The sequence below is a fragment of the Rhinopithecus bieti genome, unplaced genomic scaffold, assembly GCF_001698545.2.
Source record: "Rhinopithecus bieti isolate Rb0 unplaced genomic scaffold, ASM169854v2 scaffold_13710, whole genome shotgun sequence".
Lineage (NCBI taxonomy): Eukaryota > Metazoa > Chordata > Mammalia > Primates > Cercopithecidae > Rhinopithecus > Rhinopithecus bieti.
Window position 1 is genome coordinate 1,169,592 of NW_016807962.1, and position 8,109 is coordinate 1,177,700.

General features: G+C 38.4%; 1 long non-coding RNA gene across 1 annotated transcript in view; it reads left to right on the forward strand.

Moving 5' to 3' along the window:
• LOC108537085 (uncharacterized) overlaps nucleotides 1–5,789 on the forward strand; it is a 7,797-nt gene extending 2,008 nt beyond the window's left edge. Inside the window, exons 2-3 of the long non-coding RNA XR_001887706.1 lie at nucleotides 1,084–1,221; nucleotides 4,896–5,789. This is a non-coding gene — a long non-coding RNA (uncharacterized LOC108537085). The remainder of the gene's footprint in view (nucleotides 1–1,083; nucleotides 1,222–4,895) is intronic.
• Nucleotides 5,790–8,109: the final 2,320 nt, after the last annotated feature.

Consider the following 8,109-nt stretch of genomic DNA (forward strand, 5'->3'; position numbering starts at 1 on the left):
CATCTCAAAATAAATAAATAAATAAATAAATAAAAATACAAAAATTAGCCAGGTGTGGTGGCACGCACCTGTAGTCCCAGCTACTTGAGAGGGTAAGGCAGAAGAATCACTTGAACCCAAGAAATGGAGATTGCAGTGAGCCGAAATCGCACCACTGCACTCCAAAAACTAAGCAAAACAAATAAAATTGTATGTTAAAGAAGTACTAAAACAGTAAGAGGGAACACTTTTGAAGGATTTATTATTTATTATATTATCATGATGATGACTACTATTAATATACTATTAAAGGTTGCCAAATCCTATTTTGTCTGAGTCTGGATTTATAATTAAAATTTGCACCCATTAAAAGCAAAACGGCATCTCACTTTGTATTCAATTCCTTTCAAAATGAAGGTCTTAATTTGCTTTAATCCTTTAATGCCTTGCCTTCAGCCAAACTATTCAGTATTATTAATGCTGCTACTTTTGCTGTCATTTTGTTATTATTAGAAACAAATCTAATGTTTTTTCTCCCTTTTGAGACTAACGTAATTTTCTTCCAGGTTGCATCAATAGGTTTAAAGCACTAGGGAAAAGGTAAAAATGGAGTAGTAGTATAGATCTTCCAGGAAGAGAGAAAAAGAAAACAGAGGAGGCAAAAACAAAGAACACATGAGGACACAGTGATACTGTTGGGTTTAAGCAAAAATCATAGAGCTGTTCAGACATTGAGTTACCTAAGTTTAAACTGCAGTCAGAACTCAAAGAAAATAATCCCTGGGCTCAAAAGGCAATATCATGTAACTACTAAAGTATACACTCTGAAGCCAGACTGGCTGGATCTTGAATCCTGATCTGCCATTTATTAGCTGTGTGATACTAAGAAATTTACTCTACCAATTTGTGCTCAAGTTTCCTCATGAAAAATAAGGATAATAATAGTACTTACCTTATAGGACATTGCAGGGATTAAATGAGTTATGTAAACATTTAAACACATAGTAAGTACTCTATAATTATTAGCCACTATCACTTGGACAACAACTTGTGCAGTCATAATCAAGTGCTATCTGCTTTATTTGTTTCTTATTTGTTCAACAGAAAACGACTGGATGTTGTAACAAGAACTGACTGGCTTGCTCTGGTCATATGGGAAGGAACTTACAACAGACAGGTCTTGGAAAAATATTACAAGAGGCTGAACATTACCATAGGGTTGACTGTATTTGATGCTGAAAAGTAGGTGCTACTAATAGTCATTCTTTTTTATTTTGGAAAAATATGGATGAGTACCCATGGATTTTCTACATCTAAAGATCTACTCATAATCCTAATCATTACTTCTGGCTGTCCTGTGTAATTATTTACAGCGATTATTTTCTCCAGCCTTGGCCGAGTCCTTAAAACCACTTGAGTAGTCTTTTCATTAATATCCATTTAACTCTCTACTCTTTTTTCACAACAAACTTTATGATTTTTTTCAGGTCCCCAAACATATTACATTCTCTTTCACTAACCAATGCAATTGGAGCTATAGACCAACTTCTCTGTACTTACCTTGCTTAATGTCATTGACACATACGTGAGACAGCATGTTCAAATGGCATGTTCAAATGGCACATACTCTCCTGACAGTTTTTAGCAAAATAAATTTTTTTATGTTTCACAAATTTATAAATCAGTACCTAAAAGATTCATAAAATCTGCTAATAAGTACTTTATGACTGGCAACAATGTTATCCTTTACATCTTGTTGGATGACATCAACAAGCTACCTCGAATAGAGTTAGGTCCCCTTCAAACATGCAAAATATTTACTGTAGCATAATATCACACATGGGAAGACTTTAATTACATATACATGAAGAACTTAAATGAGTACATCACAGATTACATCCAGCATGAAGTCCACTTTCTCTCCACTATGTCTGTAAACCAGATCTTCAAGAATGACTTTGGAGTAGAAACCCTGGGCACATCTGTAGCTCGACTCCATGCATGGCGGTATTTTAAAAATGCTAAAGATTTCCCTTGTGAGAAAAGACTTAAATCAGCAGCTTTCATCCCCTTTGGACAAGGAGATTTCTATTACCATAGTGCAATTTTTGGTGGCACACTCCATGAGGTTGTAATCTTCATTAAAGAATATCAGAAAGGAATTGTTCAGGACACCACAAATAAATTTAACAGCCTATATGAAAGCTACCTAAACAAATATTTTCTTGTCAATAAACCTACTAAGCTGTTATCACAAGAATATAATTGGGATACAAAGTTTAGAACCCCTCTACAAATTAAAAATGTTAAGATAGCATGACAGTCAAAAGGTGACGGTTATACCACTAAGTTTATGAATTAACAAAGGCATCACAATAATTTCTCAAGTATAAAATTCATGAAAGTTTTAGCTTTTAGGAACTTACAAAATATACTATCTTCCAAAATAAATTATGTTTCTCTTTGCAATTTTGAACCCTCTCATTCTACCTATACTGGATAAAGAATAAATGGATGATAATTTAATGTTATTACTTATACAATGTGATATTATATTTTATTATAAATAATGTGGAAATACTTTGGAGGCATAAAATTTTCTTATGAAGAAACACACCCAGACTCTAGCTCAGAAACATATATATGTGTGTGTACATGTATATGAGTATATACGTGTGTGTATATGTATGTATACACATACATGTGTATATATAGACACATATATACATATATAAGCATATATGTATATATATGTGTGTGTATATATATGTGTGTGTCTATATATACACACACACATACACATACACTCATGCACAAAAACATGCACAGAGACTATGTCAAAGGGATATATATAAGGAGAAAAATGAATATTCATCAACTCATTCATCAGATATTTACTACATTTTTCAGTGTTTGGACATAAATTGCTTGTGATTAATCTCCTCAATTAGTATTCAATCTGTCTAGCATCTGATTGAACTTAGGTGAACTAGAGATATCTTAATCAAATATATATCTTACTTTTATTGATACAAAGAGATGTTGAGTTCATATTTTTTAAAATGCTATGGGACTGGTTTTTTTTTAAATAGTTATTTACTGAACTCCATAGTAAATGTACTGTTTTGGGTGCAGTCAGTTATAAAAAATGTTGAAAACCATAACTTGTTGGGCCGAGTGTGACAGCTCATGCCTGTAGTACTTTGGGAGGCTGAGGTGGGCAGATCACTTGAGCCCAGGAGTTGAAAACCAGCCTAGGCAACACAGTGATACCCCATCTCTACAAAATATACAACAATTAGCTGGTCATGGTGGCATGCACTTGTGGTCCCAGCTACTCAGGAGGCTGAGGTAAGATAACCGATTGAGCCCAGGAGGTCGAGGCTGCAGTAAGCCTTACTCAAGCCACTGCACTCCAGCCTGAGCGACAGAGTGAGACCCTGTCTCAAATAATAATAATAATTTATCCTCAAAGAGCCTACAGTCTAGCAAGGAAGAGAAGACTATTCACAAATACTTCTTTTGCAAGTTTAAAAGTGCTCAAAATCACAAGGAAGACATAACTAAAATGCTATGATGGTTCAGGAAAGGAAGCACTTGCCTCTATAAGAATACGTAATCATACTAATGTTTTCATAAATTTAGTGAGGCATGATAGCATAGATATAAGAAGGCTAGGCACAGTGGCTTGTGCCTGTAATCCCAGCACTTTGGGAGGCTGAGATGGGAGGATCCCTTGAGCCCAGGAGTTGGAGACAAGCTGAAGCAACATAGTGAGATCCCCAATCTCTACAAAAAAACAAACAAAAAAAGTAGCTGGGTGTGGTGACATGCACCTGTAGTCCTGGCTATTCAGGAGGTTGAAGTGAGAGGATTGCTTAAGCTCACAAGATTGAGGCTACAGTGTGCTGTGATCATGCTACTGCACTCCAACCTGGATGACAGCGTGAGACTTTGTCTCAAAAAAAAGAAAAAAGGCTCGCGCCTGTAATCCCAGCACTTTGGGAGGCTAAGGTGGGCAGATCACTTGAGATCAAGAGTTCGAGACCAACCTGACCAACATGGTGAAACCCCTTCTCTACTAAAAATACAAAAATTAGCTGGGTGTGGTGGTGTGTGCCTGTAATCTCAGCTACTTCAGGAGGCTGAGGCAGGAGTATAACTTGAACCTGGGAGATGGAGGTAGCAGTGAGCCAAGATCATGCCAATGCATTCCAGCCTGGGTGACAGAGAGAGAAAGGAGAGAAAAGGGAGAAAGGGGAGAAAGGGGAGGGGGGAGAGAGAGAGAGAGAGGAAGGAGGGAGGGAGGGTGGAAGGAAGGAAGGAAGGAAGGAAGGAAGGAAGGAAGGAAGGAAAGAAGGAAGGAGAGAGAGAGAAAGAAGGAAGGAAGGAAGGAAGGAAGGAAGGAAGGAAAGAAAGAAAGAAAGAAAGAAAGAAAGAAAGAAAGAAAGAAAGAAAGAAAGAAAGAAAGAAAGAAAGAAAGAAAGAAAAGAAAGAAAGAAAGAAAGAAAGAAAGGGAAGAAAAGAAAGAAAGGGAAGAAAAGAAAGAAAGAAAGACAGAAAGGAAGGAAGGAAGGAAAGAGAAAGAAATTTTTTAAGAACTGGAGGTTCTAAAGTCACAATTAGTTATATTTTAATCCCCTTTAATGAGAGAAAAAAATGGAAAAAACTGAGGTTTAGTAAGTATTCTACAAATGATTAAGTATTATTAGCCATTAAAACACTAAAATTGTAAGGAATATTGATAATGACTGTGGCAGACTCTACTATGGTCCTTAATGATCCACTTCTGGTATTCATGTCCTTGTGTAATCTACTTCCCCCACTCTCTAACCTTGAGTGTGAGCTGAATGTAGTGACTTGCTTCCAAGCAAGAGAATATGACAGAGGTAATGAGATGTCATTTTTATTGTTAGGTTACATAAAATTGTGACTTCTGTCTTGCTACTGGACTTGCTTGCTTGCTGCTTTGGATGTAGCAAGTTGCCATGTTGGACTGCTTCAGCAAGAAACTGAGGGCAGCCTCTAGCTGACAGCCAGAAAGGAACTGCGGATCTTAGTCCAACAACCTTCAGGAACTGAATACATCTAACAACCACATCAGGGCACTTGAAAGCAGATCTTTCTCCAGTTGAGTATCCAGATGAGACCTCACTGGCAGCCAACATCTTGATTATAGCTTCGTGAGAAACCCAGAAGCAGAAGATCTAGCCAAGCCATGCTGATTCCTGACCCAGAGTAACCCACACCCACTGTTCCCTGACACTCTCCCTCCAACATCAGTGGCAGAAGGCACCCAGGTAGATGCTTCCCACCTCAGCAGCAGTAGCAGAGATGCAGTAAGGAAGCTCATCAGCACCAAGTGACCTGATGAGCAGGCCCCGAGAATTACCATCTATCCATAGCCCCAGCATCCTCTACCCACAAGCTGGCATTGGGGAGGGCAGGGAAGCACTTTCCACACCCTCAGGTAACACCAGCAGGGATCAAGCAAGAGCCCCGCTGGCACTGGCCAGCCCACAGGTCAGGTTCAGGGAAGCACTCACTGACCCATGGCCTGGCATCTCCCACACTTCACCTAGTGGAACCAGGCCTGAGAAAGTGCACTCACCCCTGCAGGAAGCATCAGCAGAATCAAGCAGGAGCTTCAGTTGTACCAAGTGAACAAAGAAGACTCGAATAGCTCTGTATTGGCTCTGAAACCTATGTTGCCATTGCAACCACAGCCTCAAAAGTAGGCAAGGAACTATGCACTGTACTAGTCAGGGTGCCCTAATGAAACAGCCAATAGGATGGAGACACATATATACAGTGAGCCTTCCATATCCCCAAGTTCCAAATCTGCAGATTCAACCCACCAATGGTCAAGAATACTCAGAAAAAAAAAAAAATTATCCTGAATAAGTAGACTTCTTTTTCTGGTCATTATTTCCTAAAGCATACAACCTAACAATTATTTACGTAGTGTTTATATTGTGTTAGGTATTATAAGTAACCTAGAGATTATTTAAAGTATACAGCAGGGTGTGTGTAGGTTACATGCAAATACTATACCATTTTATATAAGGAACTTGAACATCTGTAGATTTTGGTATCTACAGGGGTCCTCGAACAAATCCCTCATGGATACTGAGAACGACTGTGGGGTGTGTGTGTGTGTGTGTGTGTGTGTGTGTGTGGTGATAACACAGAAAGGAAGAGAAAATTTATTACAGGAATTGGCTCACACTGTTGAGACTGAGAAGTCCCACACTCTGCCATCGGCAAAATGGAGAACCAGGAAAGCTGGTGGCGTAATTCAGTTCAAACAAAAAGTCCTGAGCACCTGGAGTGCCAGAGTCTGAGGGCAGAAGAAGATGGATGCCCCCAAATGAAAGAGGTAGCAAATTCACCCTCTATCTACCCTTTTGATCTACTCAGACACTCAATAAATTGGATGATGCCCACTCACATTGGTGACAGCAGATCTTCTTTACTCAGGCTCACTGATCCAAATGCTAATCTCTTCTAGAAACACCTTCATAGACACATCCATAAATAATGTTTTATCAGCTACCTAGGCATCCCTTAACTCATTCAAGTTTGTACATAAAATTGACTATCACAGATTATGTATGATTCCATTTACATGACATTTTGGAAAAGGCAAAACTATAGAGATGGTAAACAGATCAGTGATTGCCAGGATCTTGGGGAAGAGAGGGCTAAGTGAAGCCCAGGGGATTCTTCAAGATAGTGAAACTAATCTGTATGATTCTGTAGTGGTTGATACATATCACTATGCATATGTCAAAGCCCATAGAACTTTACAGCACCAACCACATCTTAATGTATGCAAATTTTGAAAATCATATAGGGGGTCAGGAGATCACAGGACAGAATATAGATTGTGACAAAAATAATCTAAATGTATTACAAATGCATGAAATGAACTCACTGAAGAGGCTGTGAGGAAAACATCCTGACCTAACTTTGGAAATGAGTGGAGACTGTAAGACTAAAAAGGAACTGTACATAAGTGCTGGACTCTAGTTGGTCAAATTGTTGTTTCCATGGGGGTACAGGTTAATAATTCTGAAACCACCATACATGGACATACTGGAATTGAACAGTTAAGTAAATGGATGGTGGATGGTGGGAGCCATGTTTCTTACTGTTGGAATGTGAGGTTACAGACAAACCAGAGGAGGAGGCCAGAATGATCGATGTGGTAATGGATGAGAGTTGGAGACATCAGTATGAACTCATGTTTAGCTTAATATCAATACAAATGAATACATGTAGAAATGTTTATAAACATATGTGTATATACACAGGTTAATAGAAATATATATTTCCTTGTTCTGTCAGCTGAGAGGGGCTTAGAAACAATGACACTCCAATAGCAACAAATAGACCTAGAACCAAAATTTTGGTTTTTAATACCATTCTCCAATAAAAGGAACCAGAGCTCCTTGGAGAAATGGCTGATTCCAGAGGATGGGTATGGCATATGTACAAAAGGGGGACATATTCTCCTACCATTTCTGTACATTTTCCCTACCCATGCCAATGATCCCAAGATTATCCTGGAGTATACTCTAGTCCCAGACGTAAGGAAGTGCTCAAAAAGAACACAATGATAAGGGTATGTCAAAGGCAAAAAGAAGCCAACTAAAAGAGCTTCCAATGGAACAATCTGAGCAACAAAATAAGTAATGTAGAACTGAATTCTAACCCAAAATATTAAACAAATATCCATGAGTCCACACAGATATGAATAAATGAATGATCGCAAAAGAATTCCAAATAATTGATGTAAATACTCGCCCTTGAGGAGGTAGAGAATAATTTCCCATCCTTCTGGCTTTGTAAGTGTGGGCTGAACATAATGACTTCTGTCCAAAGAGAATAATATAGAAGCGGGGAGGAAGAGAGTAACTTTACTGTGGAGAAACTTGACAAAAACTACCTTAGCCAAGTGATTAAGGTTAACATCAACAGTGATAAGCCATGTTGATAACTTGTGTCCTTCATATGATGTGATGAGAATGGCACTGTTATGGGTTAAATTGTGTCCCCCAAAAAAGATGTGCTGAAGTTCTTTTTTTTCCCCCAATTTAGAAAGTTTATTTTCCCAAGATTAAGGAT